The sequence below is a fragment of the Corvus moneduloides genome, chromosome 7 (genome assembly GCF_009650955.1).
Source record: "Corvus moneduloides isolate bCorMon1 chromosome 7, bCorMon1.pri, whole genome shotgun sequence".
NCBI lineage: Eukaryota > Metazoa > Chordata > Aves > Passeriformes > Corvidae > Corvus > Corvus moneduloides.
Genome location: NC_045482.1, coordinates 6,432,277 through 6,449,703, shown reverse-complemented (window position 1 = coordinate 6,449,703; position 17,427 = coordinate 6,432,277). Strand labels below are relative to the sequence as shown.

The following is a 17,427-nucleotide window of genomic DNA, read 5'->3' as shown; positions in this document are numbered from 1 at the left end:
TCAAGCTTACTTCTTGAGATTATCCCTTCTTAGAGTATTTGGGCTTGGTTTGACTCAATATCAGTTTAACTGTGCTGTAAGTAAAAGAAAACGTAAGGCTCTTCTTGATATTTAAGAGCAGTGGAGTAAAGTCAGTAGTGTAGAAATAACATCTGTGGGCAAAATCCCTGAAATCAATAGGAATATTCCAAAAAGCATTTGTGGCTTTGGCTCAAAACCGTCTCTGTGAATTTTGGAGGAAATTTGCATGCACATTGATTTGCTCATGCAGATGTCTGTTCTGTATTCAGAATAAACAATTGCACACATCAGCCACTGTTTTCACTTGCAAATGGTTACTGTGCATATGGATTTTATATGAGCTTTATGAAAACAGGCCCTGTAATAACAGCCAACATCATCTCCTGTTTCAGTGGTGTTGTTCTAGAATGATCATTGCTGCCACAGTTGCCTGAGAGTTGTCACATTTTATTTCTGAAATTGCAGGTTTGTGTATTACTTAACAGTAATACACATCACAAACAGTGGTTCAGTGATGAACATGGTGTTTCAGCTTAAAAGCCTAATGTTTTGCTGGGTTTAATAATGCTTAAGTTTAGCCATCTGAAAAGCAGAAGAAGGAACCTCAGACCTAACCCAGCCTCCCAAGTCAGCCAAACACATCAGGTATCACCAGCAAGACTTCGCAGCCACTGCTGTGAGACAGGTCTGCAGGACATCTAGTGGGTCATAATTCCCTTTAGGAGCAGCGTATCTTCATCATTTAGAGGAGTCAAGGGACATCAGCTCCACCTTTTGTCTGGGGATGAGCCTAATTATATTAATTTCCTCTGATTTGCTTCTTTGTATAAAATGTTATACTAAGATTACCAATATATGGCTATAGGAGCCTGGACCTTTCCTCTGCTAGAATGTGGGAAGTAGAAGGGAATAGACCAAGTAAGGATGAGCAAAAGGGAGACCTTACATTGGTGTGACCTTTTGTTTTCCTTCACTGCAATTTAGGAAGCTGAGCCTTGCAAAAATGATAATCAGTTTCTTTGGCATTACCACTTGGAAGAAAAATTTTGACATAGTGGAAGTCCTTACCCCACTGGCAGGACATTACAAAGATAGAGGAATCCTCCTGAACCAGCCTCCTCTCAGGTCCCCCTAGTCACTCTGGGAATTTGCAGTTTGCTGCTGGCTTGTGGCAGCGAACAACTGGGATGCCCTTGCTCCCGGTGAGCAGGTGACTCAGCTGCGGTGACAAGTGGAGGAGCTGCTTCCGTGCGGACTGGGAGCGGGTCGGCATCTCGTGGCACTGCCGTGCCCAGAGCGAGCGGGCCTGGCTTGCAGCACGGCATGGGAGCCAAGCCACAATGGCACCCTAGTCATTTACAAACACATTCAGCTTGGGTTCAAACCCATAAACATAAAATAAAGCTGTGTTTTTTCTGAATCAGCTCACAGCTGCAGTGGCTGACTCTCCCCGACCAGCAGGCAGCCATCACATTTGTCTTTGTCTGTGCCATGCCTTCCATCCACGGATCGGAACAAAGGGGGGCTTTATATATCATTTACTCCCTCTGTTAGCTGGGAGCACAGAGACTCTGCTGCATTTGTCACACAGGTTGACAGGAAGCATATGGATGTAGGTATTCCTTGTTGCAGGCAGACATGTGCTGCTGACAGAACTTGAGAAAAATCTACAGGCTGCACTGATTCTTCATCCTCTCTGTGTGTGGCATTTACTGACACAATTGTAGCAATTTGGTTTTATTATGCAGAATAGAGGAGGTTATTTAATTTCATAATATTTGGAATGGCTGCCTGTGTGTCTCGGGATGACTTGATGTTGTATTTCCTATCACTGCACTATGCCCAGAAATTAGTATATGTGCCTTTCTATGCCTTTAACCTGAGCCTGAGAGGGGAGAGAGAAAAGCGTACTTTTTCAAAGCAGTTTGTTTTCATGTTCCAAGGACACAGAGATAAAACCAGTCTGCTTCTGCAGCAGCGGGAGGAAGCAGCCTGCTTGCTTTCCAGCCAGTTTTCGGCTTTCTTTTTCTCCGGAGAGAGACGGAGAGTTGAACTTTTGTTTTCCTGGGACTTTGGGTTTTTTTCCCCTTTTTTCTGTGCTGGATGGTTTCAACATCAGAATACATTGGGAGGAATTTCCACCGAGGCCTTGGCCCTGGAGGTGGGCCCACCACCCCATCCCAGCTCCAAGGAGGGGGGGAGAGAGAGACTATGGAAGGACTCTGAAATTTTCCCAGGTTTTCTCTCTACAGCGAGAGGTTTCATTATTTAGCATTAGTATCTTTTTCCTGTGTATTTGTTAAATAAATAGTTTTTATCTCTTTCACTTTCCTTCGAGGAAAAAGGTTTTTTTCCCCGAACCTGGGGGGGGAGGGGTGGTTTGTAACCTGCCTGGTCTCAGAGGATATATTTTTAAATTTGGCCAAACCGACACACTGTGTGTATTTAACATCCTGGGGACAGACTGGAAATCCTTTTGTTCATCAGGTCTAGCTTTAAATTTGCAGAAAGGTAGTAGTTGCTCTCTAGTGCAGAAGGCAGCTGGAGGAACTGCTTGGTTCCTTTTCCACACAGGGCTCTGGAATGACGTGGCCTGTCCCAAAAAGGCCTTGAGGTTTCCTGCTGTGAGTTCACTCAGGGTATGCAGTCTTTGGCCCCACACAGAAAGCAGCTCAATTCTCCTGTGAAAAGGAAGCAGATAGGACAGATAAGAGATAACTTCAAATAATATTATAACTGCCACAAGATAGGTGCCTGTGCAGCAGAGGAGAGCTGCAGATGCTCCTGAGGGAAAGAAAAGGTCTTGCTTGTCTTGCAGATTCTGCCTCCAGTCCATAAAGGCTATACAGGCAGGGCACAGCAGCAATGCCCTGATCCGCTGTTTCCCTGCAGTTTGTGCGGGGAACACGGGAAGCACAGGGCTACTGGCCCGCTGTGGCTCAAAGGCAGACTGGCCTGTGCTGTTAACAGGGCATGTGGTGGGCAAGTGAGGGAATCTCTGCTGCACTCCATTGTTAGTTTTACTGGAATGGGTCTCACCCTTACTTTCAGTTTTGAAAACATCTGGCAGCAGTTGGTAGGAAGGTGTTGGGTTTTTCCATTCTATTACCTACATGTAATTTCACGTAAAATTGTAAGATGATTAAAAAAACACCAAGGAAACTGGATGCAAAAATTGCTGCAAGCAGCAGCGGTGCTGTGCTGGCTGAGTGAACACGCATCACTAGGCTGGTGTGGTTACTGAGTTTAGTTAAGTGCTGTGTTAATCTTTGGTCTTTTTTTGGTGAGTTTTTATATTTAAGCTTTTTTTTTTTTTTTTTTTGCTTACAATAGCAATTATAAGAAAACTTGGTAAGCACCAAGGTCAGATAACAGCCTTTAATTCCAAAGACACTTAGATGAAATTTCCAGTCAGATTGCACACTCAGTTCATATAGAGTGTCCCCTTACTGGTGCCTTCTGCCTCTCATATTTTTCATTCCCTAACGCATCAATAACTGAGTGTGAAATACATGTCACAATAGTCTTAGTCTGAAAATACTTTACAGGATCACCTATACTCTGATCTCTTTGAAGTACATGTTGCTAATGGAAGCACTAAGGAGTAAAATGTTTAAGAATGGGAAAACCCCTCAGCAATTCCACTTTGCCATTAATTCAAAATTGCCAGTAGCTTGATGGATACAGGGATAAGATTAACCTAGATCTCCAGGATACAGTCCTCTCTAAAACTAAGAATGGCACTGAACTATTCTAGACTGATCTTAATTACATTCTGAACCCTTCCTAATGGAAGTTTGACCAAACTCATTTTCCCATAGAAAATACTGTGATTGTATCAGCAAACACCATGTAGTGGATGAGAAGCCAACAACATCAGGCAAAGAGCACTTTTCCTCCATACCCTGTACATTATCTGTCCCTTTAGTAGAGCTGAACAGAACATTTCTAGCAATGAAAACTGCAAAACAAAGTCTGGAAATACTTATTTGTGTCAGTGGCTCCTCTTGATGTAGGAAATCACATTAAGGACTGTCAGAAACATAATTACCAAGAAAAAGAACGTCTGCTGCCCTTCTACATCTGTGTTTCATTCAGCAGTGTTTGAGGTTTTTTTCCCTCCAGTTGCCTGTACTTTTCCATTGTGGAAACTATCTGTGGTCTGAATAAAGGAAGAAATTAAATTGTAGGAAGGTGTTGGGGTTATGTTGAAAGGCTTGTAATGTGACAATTTCTATCACAAAGTTAAAGTCTCCAGTATGCTATAAAAGCCCCAAACATCTTATGCCACTTGCATCTGCATTGTACTTGCGGACATGTACCTTACTTGTCCTTCAAAAGCATCCAAGAATTAAACTCAAATCCTTCTTTGTCTCTCTCCGTCTTTTTTTTCCCCATTGAACAGTGATATATTGCAGTGTTTCTTATATTCTGAATAGATTTCATTCAAGTTCTGAAAATGTAGAGGTAAGGATCTTCCCTTTATTCCTTCCATGCCATATCTTGAATGGTTACTCTTCTCTAGATAATGAAGTAATTGTTTCATTTGGGATTTAAGGTACAATGGCAGTAAGAGTTGTGACAGTATCAACAACTTGACACTGGAAAGCCCATGTGAGTGAAGTTCTTTGGCCTGTGCTCTTTAAAAGACAAATCTGCAACAGAATCCTTCAGACATGTTAAACCATAACAGGAGAAAGAAAAAACCCGCACATTTTACACTCAGCATGTTATTAATTGCAGTGCCATGTATAGTGGGATTATTAAAGAGTTTTTTCTCTTAAGTTTGAGAATATCAATGATTTTTCATTTAAATATTAATTGAATGGATTCATTTGAATAGTGCATAGGGTTGCCATATGTATTCAGTTTGTTTCCAGTGTAAAATTCTTCTTATCTTAAGGTAAAGCTTTTGGATTGGTTTCATTGTCTCAAGTAGTAGATGATTACAATATTATAGGAGTGTGTCTATATAATGACATTAAATTACGAGTCTTTACCTTTTTCTGACTTCATGAAATAGTGCAGTATCTGTTTCTAATGCTTTTACTTGATACTTGGCAAAAGAAACAATCTTAAACCATTGTTTTTCTCATATATGTGCTATTTTTCTAAAATGATAAGCTTTTAGAAAGCCTTTTTTACCACAAATGTAGTAGAAAAATGTTTGAAGTGTCTGTGCTTTTGACAGTGATGTTTTCATATAACTGCAGTGTGAGCTGTCAGCCAGTTTTGTGTCCAAAATTCAGAGAGAGACAGGAATTAGATTCTGCTACATGAACAATAATTTTACCTACATCTGTAGTGATTTTTGACAGCTCAAGTTGGTGTTTAAATCTTAGATACTTTGGTTCAGTTTTTAAAAACCTTAAAAACACAGAGGCAGCCAACATGTAAAATTGTATTTCTTAAGCTTTTAGGGATTATTTTCCTTTGTCTTCCAGTCTGTTTTCAGCTTAGTAAAACTTGAGAATGCGATGGTGTCTAACATCATATAATAAGGTAGGAATATAAAGTCACCAATTTTTTTTGAGCCTTTGCCTTAGAGTCTACATATTGTCAGGTGGCCACTCAGGACAGGATTCTTCAGCTTTTGAAGTTACTGATTTGTCCTTAAAAATGGTAAGAAACAGAAAGTGTAGTAGACACAGAGCAGGTTAGAGGCAGAAATACTCATAAATAAGGCAGAGTATTATGCAAGAAGTTCAGACAATTTGCCTTGAGCAGGAGACATATTCAGTGTGGGTGAATGAATCTGTGTGATGCCAAAGACTCTCAAAATACTTAATGGATAATTTGTATAAGGTGTGTTTTTTGTGTCCAGTCAAGGTCATTGGCTTCCTGGGACTAAAATCTGTGAAAGCACCAAGCAACAAGGTAACAACCCATGGCCCAAGGAGCTCACAATTTAAACCTCCCAACAGGAATGGACTGCATTGGCTGTTGTCTAACAGGAGGGGAAGGTGAAGCAGTGAAGCAAAGCAGTGCCTTAGAGAACCATGTATTTTAATAGCTCTTCTCGACATGCGCATACTGAAATTGCAAAGGTTTCCTCTCAAGGTATGGCTTAAAATGTTCACGTGAAGTCTGTTTCTCAGACTTTGTCCCCCTTATGGGTTTTGTATAGCACTCAGAGGCAGAAAGAAATTAGGGTAGGGGATATAAAAAGGAAACCTGGAGTTCAATACTGATAAAAATATTCATTAATGTGTGGGAAAATCCTCTCTCTTTTAAATTTTCAACTGATGCTAAAACAGAAGTCAGGGCTGTCTCTGTATAAACAGGAAACTAAATGCCTTTCAACAGGTACAACGACAAAAATAAGATTAACTATGCAAGGAAATGTACTTTGGATCCTACTATCACAAAATACACTGCATAAATTCATGTCCCAGAGGACAAGACCTTCTGCAGTTCATCATCTGGAAGTTACAGAAGAGGGGAAAAAAAATAAAGAACAAAGGCCTGGGAGTATTTTTGGTTTACTGTGGCTGTGACCCGCATATTTGCCACTGCCAAGAGAAAACCAGTGCACTTTTCATGTAGCAGGCATGGTGTTTCCTGGCATAATCCAAAAAAATCCTGTTAAAGCCACTGATGTGCTTTCATTTAGAGCAATGTTAACAGTCCCCTTGAAACTGTATGTATCACTTTATTGGACTGGATAACAAAAGAACTGCTGGCTTGATTATAGGAAGGACAGTGTCTCTGTTAAAGACACATTCAAATAGCTTTGCTAGGCTTGTTTAGATTAACAAAATTAAAGTGGAGGAACTACAGGAATATCTTTCAATTACATCAGTGAAGAAAATAGCAAGATAAGGCAATAAGTATTTGGATTGAAATACTGACACAGAAATAAATGGATATATGAGTAAATAAAAGGGTAGTAACCATGAGTCCTACACAGACCCATGACTTTAGATCTGTACTGCAGGGGGTGTTTGTGTTACATGCTGTGGTTTCATTTGCTGGTGCGTCTCACACCTGGCCTCGATCATGCTGTGGAGAGCAGAGTGTTTTACCATGGCTCCTGGGAACACCCCACATTGCTGTGAGTGTGTGGTGTTGCTTTGTAGCATCTTTGCACACAAAGCAGGACCTGTACATGTGTATGTGGTGCATAACCCGCCCTGGCAGCAGGCTGAGGTGGACATGGGATGGAACAGGCACAGGTGACACATCAAATCTTTCTGCTGGCCTGAACTCACATTTTTCTCCCACCCATTCATTTGCCTTTAGCAGAGCCAGTAGCCTGGGGCAGTGCAGTTTCACAGCAGACTGTAGTTGCATCTGGAAATTGTGTGCCAAGCCCCATTTGGGTGAAGTGAAAGAATTAAAGATTACCTGAAGCTGCCCATAATGACTTGTGTTTTACTAGTCTCTGGAGATTCTACATGAAGAAGCAAAGCACAAAGAGCATGTTCATACAAATCCAGCTCTTTCTCCCAAATCTACTGCTGTATTTAATTGGTAACACCTAGCTGTTCTTTCCTTAGCATCCTTGGTGTTACCCCTATCGTTGATAGGCATTTATACCAATTTGACTCAAATTACATGTATTTAGCAAGTGGCTTGTGTTTTAGTGAAATGGGAAGACATAAAAAGAACACTGAGACTTGCTTGCTTTGGGTATATTTCTTTTCAGTTGAGTCCAACAACACTATGTATAATGGATTGACCTTCCTTTGACAGCAACAGTGCAGCTTCCCAGCTGACACACTCTTCAAGGGAGCTGCTACAAGGAGAAATCAGAAGCAGCTGACTGGCCTGTGGAACCACATCGGGGATGTCATGAGTAATATCCTTCTTGGAATGAGAAGTGAACCGGCCCCAGTAGGTGTAGGTGTATTTGCCAGGTGAAACGTCATTTACCTGCTCCAGGGCCCAGCTCCAAGCCCCACAGTGACATCACGGAACAAAGCTGGGTCTGCTTTCAGGCAATTTTATTTTCACAGAACCATTAGACAGGAGACCCTGATTCATCACCGGGAACAGAAATACCACAATTACACAATTATCTGGTGATTTTAAAATTAAGCTGTTTAAATGGGAAGGCATTATACCAATGAGATGCATTTAATCACACACGGAAACAGGCCCCCTCCCCCCAAGCCTTTAGCCCATATTAGCACCGCTCACTGTAGCATGGGCTTTGTTTTATAACAGGGTCACATTTCTCTTGGCCTTCCATTCAGAAAATGACTGTGGTTGCCCATGAATTTTTGTAATCAGTACCATTAGAAATGAGATGATATGCTTAAATGGTGCAGAAAGAGTGATCATCCACCAAAGCTGAACTTTAGACTTATTTTCCACAAACACCCTCAAATAATCAAGCAGTGACCATGCAGAGCACAGTGTGCTAATGAACTCTGCACAGGCTTGGCTCTTCCCTGTCATACAGGGATAACTTGTATTATTCACACCCAGAGAGGGGATGAATTTAAATGCTGAACCTGGAACAAAAATGCACTAGCTCAAAATTGGAACTGGGGTTTGTGTTCTACTCGGTATAAACAACACAGGTCTGGGTACCTGCACTAGACTAACATCTTATTAGCATTGTTCTTAGTAGTATTATATTTTATAGAAATTTAATTATTATTATGATCTCCAAATTATATTTATAGAAATGTAATGATTGTTACTATTCATTACTGCCAGATTATATAGAAATGTAATGGTTTCTGTTTGTTACTATTAATTAGTATTAATTACTGTTACATTTTATAGAAATGTTATGGAGTTTGTTACTATTAATTACTGTTACATTTTATGGAATTGCAATGGTTTTTGTTTGTTACTATTAATTAGTATTAATTACTAGTGTAAGATCATAGTTGTTAACTTCTTTAGAAATTTAATAGTTTTTGTTTGTTACTATTAATTACTTATATATTTCTTAGAAATGTAGTGGGGTTTTTACTGTTAATTAGTAGCAATTACTATTGTAATATCAGTTATGTTTTACAGAAATTTAATGATTGTTATTACTATTAATTACTATTGTAATATCATAGTTGTTTTATTTTATAGAAATGTAATGAATGTTGTTTGTTATTATTAATCATTATTAATTATTAGTGTTATCATGATCTTATTGGTAATAATCTCCTATGATTTTGACGTGTGTTCATAGTCAAGGCCTTAGGCAGTACCCTCCCATCAGTTTCCTCTGACAAAGCCAGGAATCCCTTCTCAAGGTCACCTCAGTCTTTTCCAGCAGTGAAAGCTGCGAGTTTGGTGTTGGTCTCCCCTTACAGAGGGGATGTTCCATGAGTCAGGCTGAAGGAATGGAGTTGGTACTGAGCTGCTGTAGCACCTGCTGGAATCAAAAAGGGCATCGTCCAGATTGTCAGGAAGGAAGAATTCTTTTCCTGATGTATTAACCATGGCCTTGAAAGATTTCTTCTTCTATTGTGCTCAATTTTACTAAGAAAACAAAAACCACTTTCAGAATGGCCAGAAAACTGAAGCTTTTATAGCTTGCTACTCATCAGAATTTTCTGGTAGCTGCCTTATGTCTTCTCTCACACTGATTTGTTTTAATCATTAAATAGAAATGATATTTTCTTTGGAGATGGGGATATTTTTCTTCTCTCTGTGAGACAGGTTTGTGAAGAGAGTTAATATCTTTTATTAAAGAAACTGATAAAGTTAGAACAAAGAAAAAGAATTGACCTTTCAGGCATACAAGCTGGTGGCAGCAACATTTTTATTGCATGTGCTTTTGTGAAGAAGGTCTAAAAGTGAGAGAAAGCCTCTGGAAGGTACTATAAGCATAGTATATGCCTTTTTATTAGGCACATAAACTGTGCCTAATTCAAATAGCATTTCTCATATCTAGGCTGCCACTCAAGAGTCTCCTTAGACTATGGATCTTTTCACAGGAAAGAAAACTGATTATCACTTCAGAATAGTTAGAAATATACTGCAAGACATAATATTACAGTGGTATTTAGTACAAAATTAACTTTATCTACTACTATTTAATCTAAAAATGCCATTGTTACTTCTCCGTAATGCTTTTGTGCTCACAAATGTCAACTACAAAACCAGACCAATCCAGCTCCAGACAAATGCATGTCTGTTCTATCTGACCAATCTCCTTCTTCCAGTGCTCCTCCTTTTTAAAAGCCCTGTCGATTTTGAGCTGTTTGATTCATTCACGGAGTGAGAAAAGGGAATCATCAAAGATCTTTGCTCATCTGAGAAGGCAACAGGAAGAAAAAGAGGAATGGCTGAGCAATAACAGCCACTGAAAAAGTGCGATAAAGCTGTAAATGATTTGAAGATTTTAAGGCTGTCTTAGTGTAATAAAACCTAGAGATCACCACTTGCTGTGGGTAACACCATCATCTTAATAATGCATTTCTAGGAGCTGTCTCATTATCATCATTATTGGTCAATAATGTTAGCAGTCCTAACAACAGGTGGGGATTTGTACCTACCTTAGCATGGAGAGGGTCTCATGGGAAGGACTGTATTGCTTTTGCAAAGGAGCCCTGGCTCTTTGTTGCCATGGAAGGAAAGACAAAAAGCTGTTGAAAAGAAATGGTTTGAATAAAGTACACAAATGGCAAAAGAAAAATGGAAAAAAAATATCCACACTGTTTATTTATTTACTTTAAGGACCGACTATTATGAATAAACTGACAGAGCAGGAGAAATACACAGTTTATAAGACAGCACTTTACATTTCTCTTGTGCTGTGTTTGCTTTCAGTCTCAGCCACCTTCTCTTCCAAGCCAGTTCCTTTCCTTATTTGGAATAATATTGTGCACTATATTCAGCTTTCTTTTCATCTGAAAATCATTTAAAACCGAACACTAGAGCAGAAGGGTTTTTTCCTGCCCCCTACATCCATTACATTTGTCCCAGCCCACTTTAGCACAAACCATTAAAACCAAAAGTTGCTAAAGAGGCACAGAGCAGACCCACCAGGGTATAAGGTTGTGTCTTAGATTCTGTTCAGGGGAGAAGACCTGTGCTAGCCCTCCACTATTTTCTTATTAATACCCTTTTTGTGTTCACCAGTTAATCCCAGGTAATCCGAGGCAGAGCTTTCATCCTGGGGCTTTGCTTTCTTTCTGTGTGCAGAGGACGTTGGCTCAGTTACATGAAATCACGTGGCTAGAGGACAAATTACTGATTGTTTCTATGCACCTCTGCTTGGAGATACAAGTAATAAAAGCAATTAAAAAATATGAACCCAGAGAATTCCTAGAATAAATCTGACACTTTTACAACTACCACACCCAGCTACCCAAGACACAAGCGTTTTATGATATGGCACTATCAAATATGCGTAGCTTTATGAAACAGTCAAATGCTCTTATTTTTTACTTACATAGAATTTGCAGTACAAGGAGATCTAATATGGGAGCAACCCTCAGGACTTAAACATCCTCTTCCTTTCTATTTTAAAGTCTTCATGGAGCTGATATTATTTGTATATTACAAGTTACCCAATGTAAAGTACTGGCATTAAAACTTTCAGAATGAGGTCCATGTGCTAACATTTATAAGGACATACCTGAAGAGTGATCCAGCTTTCCACTGAGCTGCAAGAAGGAGCTTCAGTCCCTCCCTCTGTAAGCACTGAGGGATTTACTGCTTTTTCCAGTGTCCCTACTGGTTTTCAGACACAAACCTCCTTCCAGAACACAAGTCCCATTACCACACCATACCCAAGGCTGCTTCGAGGAAATCAGCTCCATGGGGAATTTCAGTAAGAGATATTCTAATGCATTTTTGTGTGGTGATTTATTCTCCAAAACGGATCAGATTTCAGATCAGTTCCCAGGGCATGACAAATGCTTTCTGGAATTTGGATGTGTGGTTACTTGACCTTCTAAAGGTTTCTCTTCCTGCATTGGTAGCATTACTTGTATGCTGCCAGAGCCATGTGTATTATTTTTTCTGGATGCTAAATGTACGTTGCACATTGCCTCTTTCTTAGACAGACAAAGAAGAGAAACAAGAAAGCAATGGCCCCACTTAGTGGATGAGGATGCTAAAGTTCAATAAAGTCAAAAGAAACACCTTTATCAACACTGTCAGGTTGCAGATCATACCCAGACTGATTAATGGATCATATAAGGTCCCACTAGAAATATTTGCTAGAGATAATAACTGAAATCAGATTTCTCAAGTCCTAATCTGTTAGTACAAGCCCTCTTCCAGAACTCACTTGAACTCTGACCACCCAGTATGGCTTCCCAATTTTATGACTCAGGAAATGACTGGCTCAACAAGAGAGGCACCTGCCCAGGGCCATTCAGAGTTAAAAGAAAATAGTAAAGGGGCATGAAAAGAAGGCAGTGTAACAAGATCTGAATAACTTGTAGAATTCAGATGCACAGTTATAAAATAGTTTGGATTTTTTTTTTGATTGTCAGACTAAAAGATTTTGTTATTCCAGTCATGGTAATCAGAAATTTTTAAGCTTATCTAGATCCTGCTCCCTTCTGCTAAATAGCATGAGAGTGATAACAATGCACAACTTCTGCTGGGATATGGCCACGGATCAGCAGGGAAAGAAAAGAAGAAAAAAAAAAGTAAATCATTCTATACTGAAATGATTCAATAACACTGAAAAGGTAAGTGGCACATGCTTATTTTTGTCTTAGCAAGACACTATAGATGAAAATGATAACCATTTTAACTGCAATAATGCTGAGAACAGAAGTAACACCCACAGAGATAAGTGGCTGCAGCAATCTCCCCCAATTACAGGCCAGCTGTTCTGCTCAGCACAGCTCCACAGAAGATTAAAACCATAGGCTGGAAGGTAGAAGCAAGAAACCAGATTTTAAATCTAAAAAGTGCATCACTGACCAGTCACACCAGCCTGAGCTTTGAAACAGTACTTGGAAAATCCGAGTCTCCTACAGCACAGATGGTTTGGTGTTGGGGTCCCTCCCCTGCCATGGAGCCCTGGGAGAGGGGCCCTGAGGGCACAGGCACGGGGATTCCCTGCCCCTGCTCAGCCTCGTTCCCATTGGTTGGTTTGTGTTCCCTGCGCGGGCAGAAGGACCCTTGGTCCCGTGACTGGAACAGTTCCTGGGCAGAGCTCCGGCCATGCGGCTGGAGAAATAAACATCTCTGAAACATCTAGCAAGAATCTGTCTGTCCGTATATATTTCCTTTCCACGGGACTCCTGGTTTGATATATGCGTGTTGCAGGATCCCCACTGCAACAAATGGTGGAGAATTGAGAGCAGAACGATCCCCGATCCCTAAGCGACTGATTTGTGTGAGTAAACCCTGGAAACTTTGGATTCCTCTTCTTGGTTTTGCTTTGCTATTCCGTATCTAAACTATGGAGGAACCGTGGGAAGACTCTTGGCTCTCAGAGCCGCATATGGACATTTATCTTAAACTTAAAACGATTCTTGAACAACGATTTGTAAATTTTAGCTTGATTCAAGCTCAGAAAGAACTGAAACACTTCCTGGCATGGTTGTTTAAGAACTTTTTCTATGTTTCTTGGGATTTAATTCTTACCAAGGGCTTTTGGAAAACCGTTTGGACACAGTTAATATTTGAGTCAAAATATATGCCGATGGAAGAATATTTTCGTGAATATTATTTAGTTACCGAGACTGCTGAGCAATGTCAGCTGTGTCCTGGCGAAGGGAAGCCTGGCTCAGGGACCGTGCGGCCCAGGCCATGTGCACCGAGCGCTCTGCGAGCAGCAGCGAGGCAGTTCCCGCGTGCGGGCGGAGCCACGCGAGCCGCAGTGTCGGTGGCGGAGCGAGGCGCGGCGGGACCCGGCGGTGCCCGCCCGGCCCCGCGCAGCGCGTGGTGGAGCGAGCCCCGGGAACGCCCGACTGAGAGGGGAGGCGCGCGGGCGGCGGCGGGCGGCGGTGGCGGTGGAACGGAGCCGCGCCCAGCCGAGATGCGCGCTGGAGCGGAGCGCGGGGGGTCATCGCTCGGGGGCCCGGCCGAGACGTGGGTGCAGCGCCCGGCATCGGCAGCGAAGCTGCGACCAGAGGAGGCGACGCGCGGAGAACTGAGCGGCGCGGCCCGGCCCGGCCCGCGCAGCCCCGAACGCGACCCCGGGAAGAGCGCGCAGGCACCAGCAGCCCCGACAATTCCAACACGGGAGCGACCGAAGGAGAGAGCAAAGACGCAGCGAGACAGAAAACAGCAGCCACTCGGAAAAAGATCATAGTAACTAAGACCTTAGGGATAGTAAAATGGTATAATGTTAAGCAAAATTATGGTTTTATAACAAGGTGTGACAACCAGCAAGACATATTCGTGCATAGAACTGCTATTAAAAAGAATAACCCTGAAAAATGCATCCCAAGCTTGGGAGATGGAGAGGTGGTGGAATTTAATATTATACTAGGGAGAAAAGGGTTACAAGCATCGCAGGTCACTGGGCCTGATGGTGTTTCTGTGAAAGGCAGTATATATGCAAAAAATCGTAGTCATGTTAGACAATATCTCCATTGTAAGCCCCCCCTACAGTTTCCCTTTCCTAATCCCACCTTTCCCTTTTACCCTATGTCCTATTACCCCCAGTGTATTCCCAATCCGTTTTTTCATCCATGGTTTCCCTCACAAAACCATGCTTTTGCCAGTTGTTTCCCCAAAAATCCCTTTCCAATGCCGAGTGGGGGATGAAAAGGGGGAGGGAAGAAGTTAAACCCTCTCCTGCCTCAGTTTCCCCACAAAGCATGCTCAGAGAATTCTGTCTCCCTTCTGTCAGCCCTAAGATGTTCCAGAGAATCTGTTTGGACATTTAAAGACTCAGGAGGGTGGCTTGTTTTGTTTTGAAACTGTTCTTGTTATGTTTATCCAGTTGTTTTCATTCTCCTTTTATAAAAATAAAACGGGTGAGGTGTTGGGGTCCCTCCCCTGCCATGGAGCCCTGGGAGAGGGGCCCTGAGGGCACAGACACGGGGCTTCCCTGCCCCTGCTCAGCCTCGTTCCCATTGGTTGGTTTGTGTTCCCTGCGCGGGCAGAAGGACCCTTGGTCCCGTGACTGGAACAGTTCCTGGGCAGAGCTCCGGCCATGCGGCTGGAGAAATAAACATCTCTGAAACATCTAGCAAGAATCTGTCTGTCCGTATATATTTCCTTTCCACGGGACTCCTGGTTTGATATATGCGTGTTGCAGGATCCCCACTGCAACAGTTTGGGGATTTAAGGCTTTGTTTAAAAGGGATATGTATGAGCCCCTTGTGGGGGGCTGACGGTTTACCTTTGTTTAGAAATATAAGTAAATCGCAAAAAACATGAGAGGAGTTCAAACTGAACACAGCCATAGAACAATTCCTGGGCAGAAAAGCTTTTTCCTTAACACCATGTAATTTGCCAACCAAGATCCCACCATCCACAGAAGCTGGCACTGCTTTTTAGAATTCCCATCAGGACAGTGGTACTTACAGAGCCAGTTGTTAATCTGAAGGACACTGGGTAGCTCCAGTCATGCTATTGTTCCATTTATGGCATTTTGCAGTTGGTTATGGCCACTGAAGAGTTCAGACCTGAAACCACAAGCACAGACCATCTGGTCAGTCGGAGAATTCGCGTCTCCTAAATGACTGGAGGAAGGGACGTCGTCGTGGACCTGAGTATCAGTGATTTAAATACTAACAGGGGCAGCACGTAAATAATTCCCTTGGCTGAGTTAAAACTGGGGGGTTTGTTTGAACACCTTTCTCCAGCTCCCCATGTGGCATCCCCTGCAACCCAGCAGGGACATGGGGTGGGAAGGAGGGCAGGAATACCTTTCAAAGGAAAGCTACTGGCAAGATGAGGAACTAGATAATCACAGGTCTCATTCTCACTGTAAATCAATCCCATATTCTCAGCCTCTCCTGGGAACAGCAGTGAAAATGACTTAAGAAAAATCAAGTGGCACAGGATGCCTTTCTATTAATTTCAGTTTAAACAGCTGTTACATTTTAGCAATAACTCCAGTTTCTAAGATAGTAATATCACTCACTAGCACTTGTCTGGTATGTGTTTGTACACTTCAAGAATCTCATTTAACTTCAGTCCTTGCTGAAAGTGTTTCAGTTAGATGGAATTTTATCTAGACTTCGTCTAATCACCGCATTTATAACATACACTATTTTTCTACAAAAAATAATTTTATGTATTTTGTGACCACAAAATCTATCTTCGTTCCCATCCTTCTAATACCCATGCAAGTCCCTGAGGAAAAAAAATTGTGTAGGATTATGAATCGCTGAAGGCAGCAGTAAATTCCCAGCCATAGGACACTTTCCTACCATCAGCTATTGATGCTGACCAGCTCACAGTGTTTGTCACAAAGCAACTACTTGTGCCCTTCCAGGAATTTCTCAGGCTTGGGAACTTCAGCAGAATATGTATCTCCAAAATGCAAAATTCTCTATTTGAGAATCTCTAAAGCAACTGTGACAATGCAAACCAGTCAAGAGAGTTTTAACCATGAATTTTTTCCTTACTATGTGGATGGCCGTAAGTATTCCAGCCACAGCGAAAGCACCAGGTTTGATTTCAGCGGTTTCCACAGGGATGAACAACGTTGTATAAACAAATCCTCAAAATTTTGGAGGAGAGAGTGCCACAGACACAATACCCCACAAACTGGAGATATTCACATCAAGGTTCACACCTCCTGGTTCCCTGCTAGTGAATCAACAAAGGCAAAGCCCAGGAAATAAATAAAATGAAAGCAAAGTGCTCTTCCAACTCCCTTTCCAGACAATTTTGCTTGGCTGCAGCTCTCTCTCCATGCTAGACTTCCACCACAGATCAGTGCTTTGTCATTTTGTCACCATTTGAAGCACTGTCATTTTAAATTATATGATAGTCACAACAAGAGTACCTGATGTGTTCAAATGATGAACCACCACCTCCTGCCGAAAACAATAAAGTGGCAACACTTATTTTCTTCTGGGTAAACCTCTTCATTTCTGTATTACTGAAGACTTTCATAGCTGAAAAATGGCACATTAGCAGCCCAAGAACATTTGCAATCTTGAAATCCTCCCCTTTCTGTGCTCTGCTGTGCCCAGCCAGGTCTAAAAACCTGACAGGAGTGGAACTGCTGAAAGTTTTAATGTCTATATTTTTTCCAGCATTGCTTCCAAGTCATTCATGGCTGTTTAGCACATACCTCACAGAACTGTGCAGGGCACCATCTGCAAGCATGGTGCAGATTATACAGACTGCAAACCAACAGGTGTTTGTCTCATCATCCCATTGACCATTTGAAAGATGTCTGGAACAACAGCAGCCCATCATCTGTGGGAAAAAGTAACACCATGCTGCAAGCAGGCTTGGTCCCAGGCACTCTTTAAAGTGAGGAATAAGGAACATGTGCTCCAAGTGTAGGCAAAAGGTATGATTTTATTCCAGAGCATAAGATCTTAAAAGCAAACTATTGGGTCAGGC

General features: G+C 41.8%; 1 long non-coding RNA gene across 6 annotated transcripts in view; it reads right to left on the bottom strand.

The window, feature by feature from the left end:
• Window positions 1–2,381: 2,381 nt before the first annotated feature.
• Window positions 2,382–17,427, bottom strand: part of LOC116446737 — a 76,725-nt gene continuing 61,679 nt past the window's right edge. For 3 of the 6 annotated variants that reach the window (XR_004241333.1, XR_004241332.1, XR_004241335.1), the window contains 4 exons: window positions 17,150–17,277; window positions 15,427–15,527; window positions 7,897–10,565; window positions 2,382–2,702 (listed from right to left, as the gene is read on the bottom strand). This is a non-coding gene — a long non-coding RNA (uncharacterized LOC116446737). The remainder of the gene's footprint in view (window positions 2,703–7,896; window positions 10,566–15,426; window positions 15,528–17,149; window positions 17,278–17,427) is intronic. The other 3 variants (XR_004241336.1, XR_004241334.1, XR_004241337.1) reach the window with 3 other exon arrangements.